The 3,547-nt window shown below is 36.6% G+C and overlaps 1 non-coding gene across 1 annotated transcript; it reads left to right on the top strand.

Annotated features, from left to right (window-relative positions):
- The first annotated feature begins 1,495 nt into the window (after positions 1 to 1,495).
- LOC113738311 (small nucleolar RNA R71) lies at positions 1,496 to 1,602 on the top strand. The gene has a single exon (XR_003460097.2). It is a non-coding gene; the product is annotated as a small nucleolar RNA R71 (small nucleolar RNA).
- The last annotated feature ends 1,945 nt before the right edge of the window (positions 1,603 to 3,547 follow it).

Here is a 3,547-nt window from a genome sequence, read left to right as displayed (position 1 = left end):
TTTGCCATTTTTAACATCAATAATAGTACCTGCAGTAGCTAAAAACGGTCTACCAAGAATAATTGGCATAGATACATCCTCTTCCATATCTAACACCACAAAATCCACTGGAATGATAAATTTTTGAACTTTTATCAATACATTTTCCAACACTCCTAATGGATGTCTAATAGACCTGTCCGCTAACTGCAAGGTAATATTAGTTCGTTTAAGTTCATGCAAACCTAGTTGTCTAGCCACCGTTAAAGGAATCAATGATACACTAGCACCAAGATCACATAATGCTTTAGAAAAATTAATACTACCTATGGTGCAAGGTATAGAGAAACTTCCTGGATCCTTCAATTTCGGTGGTAGTTTATTTTGTATAATTGCACTACACTCCTCCGTTAATGCTATTGTCTCGCAGTCTTCCAACTTCCTCTTTCGTGTCATGATTTCTTTGAGAAATTTCGCATAAGATGGAATCTGCAATATAGCATCAGCAAAAGGAATGTTAATGTGCAATTGTTTGAACATTTTAACAAATTTTTCAAAATCTTTATCAAACTTATTCTGTTTTAATCTTTGAGGAAATGGAACCGCAGGAGGTATTGGAATGTTAGTGGAAGATGATGGCTGTGTTTCTCTTGGATTCTGCCGACTATTTCCCTCCATAGTTGCCTCTTGGTTCCTCTGTTTTTCAGCATTTTCTTCACTCTCATCCTTCTTACCTCCGCTCACTGGAGGATCTTCCAATTGTTTACCACTACGAAGAGTAATGGCCTTAACATGTTCTTTAGGATTGACCTCAGTTTTGCTAGGTAATTCCCCTTGATTTCGATTATTCAAGGAACTAGCAATTTGGCCAATTTGAACCTCTACATTTCTGTACATGGTAGTGAGTTGATCCAATCTCCCTTCTACTCGTTCAAATCTGTCCGAGGTAACTTTAGCCAGTTTTTCCACCGCAATCTCCCAACCAGGTTTAGTTTCGGCTTGTGGTTGCCTTGATTGGAACCCTGGTGGGTTTGCTGGTCTGGATTGATTTCCTTGGTCCTTCCATCCAAAGTTTGGATGATTTCTCCACCCCGGATTGTAAGTATTCGAGTAGGGATTATTTTGAGCATTTCTGTTGTAATTATTGACAAATTGTACCTGCTCAGAATCAACGCACTCATTAGTATCATGTTCACCTCCACATAAAGAGCAACAAGCTATATGAGCATTAGATGCACTAGGGCCAACTCCACCTTGTCTACTTAATAGCTTCATCACATTATTCATTTGAGCACTCAGCATATTGAGAGTGTCCATTTCTATCATACCTGCATGACGTCTTGTATTACCTCTCTCATTGGCCCATTGGTAGTTATTTGCTGCCATTTCTTCTATCAAATTATGAGCTTCTTGGGGTGATTTACCCATTAAAGCTCCACCTGCGGCTGCATCAATCATAGTTTTAGTGGAGAAAGATAAACCATTATAAAAGGTTTGTATAATCAGCCATTCGGGTAGTCCATGGTGTGGACATTTCCGTAACAAATCTCTAAACCTTTCCCATGCTTCATATAATGATTCTCCTTCCATTTGACTAAAACCAGTGATATCCATTCTTAGCTTAGCAGTCTTACCGGGTGGAAAATACTTATTCAAAAATGCCCTTGATAAATCATCCCATGTGGTAAAAGTGTTAGGAGCATGAGAATGTAGCCAAAGTTTGGCCTTATCTCTCAATGAAAATGGGAACAATCTTAGCCGTATAGCCTCATCACTAACTCCATTCATTTTAATTGTATCACAAATTTCCAAAAATGTAGTTAAGTGTGAATTAGGATCTTCTACTGCATTACCTGCAAATTGAGATTGTTGAACCATTTGGATCAGTGATGGTTTAATCTCAAAGTTGTTAGCATTTACAGTAGGCCTTACTATACTTGTTTGAGATCCTTGTGTTCCCGGTAGAGCAAAATCTCGTAGAACTCGCCTATTTGCTTCATTTTCGGCCATCTCTTCTTCAAATGGTAGTTCTATCAAAATTTCCTCTATCGGTTGCCAAATCTCTTGTTCCTCTTGCTGTTGTGTGTGCCTCCTTTGTCTACGTAGTGTCCTCTCAATTTCTGGATCGACAGGTACGACTTCTCGAGACTCCCGGTGCATACACTACAAACAGAAATAAGGGATATTATGCAACTTCAATTGTCAAAAACTGATTACAAAATAAGATTAAATATAAAAAAATAATACTGTCTAAATTAATAAAGATGATTAGGCTCTAATATTGCCGCTCCCCGGCAACGGCGCCAAAAACTTGACGGGATTTTTTTTTATCAATGCAAGTTTAATTCCGAATTTACACCCGTTGGACTGCAAGTATACAGGTCGCAATTGTAGTACGAGATGTGTATCGGGTCGATCCCACGAGGAGCAATTTAAAACAATTATTAGATACTAATTTACTCTATTATTTAGACTCACAATTAATTTGAGCAGAAACTTCAGATTTTAATTCAACTACAAAAATTCTTAAATAGATAAATGCAATATCTCAAGGGGAGTAGAATTCACTAAATATTAAGATCTAGGGATGTAGATTCCACTTATGACACAAAAGATCTAAAATGAATTAATTCAACACTTGTTACTGCTCTTGTTTAACCAAGGATTCATTTCCAGAAATACCAAATTCACATTCTCATGATAATAATGGGTTAAAACAGATTAGTTTTTCCTAATCTCTTGGTAAATACTAAATCTGTTCTTATTTACACATGAAATGCAGATTTCATCCACTTGAATGTATTTCTATTCTCATGAATATACAACTCAAGTTCTACTTGTGTCATTCCATTATTTTTACCATTTCTCAATGAGTAAAAACAACTATAAACCTACTATTGGTGATCAAGCAACAACACGTAATCCAACATACACAAGTAGATAAGTTAATACAAGACATAACAAGCATAAATCACAATCACTTCATATCATTTGGCCATAAGCTTCATCTACTCCCTAGATAAAGGAAATTAGCTACTCATGAATGATGAAACACTCATAACTTCATTAATGTAAATCATCATGAATTACAAATACAAGAGGAATAAAGAAAGTCTTAGCCAAGATATGGTAAAGCCTTCCAAAAATCTCCTTTGTCTTGAACTTGGATGATTACAAGATGAAACCTCAATTGCCCCTTGCAAGTACCTAGCTAGAGAGAATATGTTTTTCTGTAAGAAGCTAAGCTACGAATGGTTTTTTTAGATCTCTCCCCATATCTCTGCATAAAAAACACTCAAATGCTCCATTTTTCCAAGTCAAATTCTATCCTTTGATTCCCAAATCTCCACTTTGTTAGCATAGTCAAAAACCAATATTTTTGACTTGAAAATAAGCCACTTTTCTTGCCCTTTTGTCTTCTGAAGCATGTGCACCGAATTCCCTTGCATCTTATAGCTGGAAAGTGGTATGAACACAAGAGAATTGGCTGAGTCAAATTGCAGAATTTCGGCTATAAAACGCGCCTACACAAAACGCGGTTACAAGTCACGTTTTGTGTACTCGCGTA

The sequence above is a fragment of the Coffea arabica genome, chromosome 3e, assembly GCF_036785885.1.
Source record: "Coffea arabica cultivar ET-39 chromosome 3e, Coffea Arabica ET-39 HiFi, whole genome shotgun sequence".
Taxonomy (NCBI): Eukaryota; Viridiplantae; Streptophyta; class Magnoliopsida; order Gentianales; family Rubiaceae; genus Coffea; species Coffea arabica.
The sequence above is the reverse complement of the archived record's forward strand: the minus strand, read 5'-3'. Positions and strand labels throughout refer to the sequence as shown.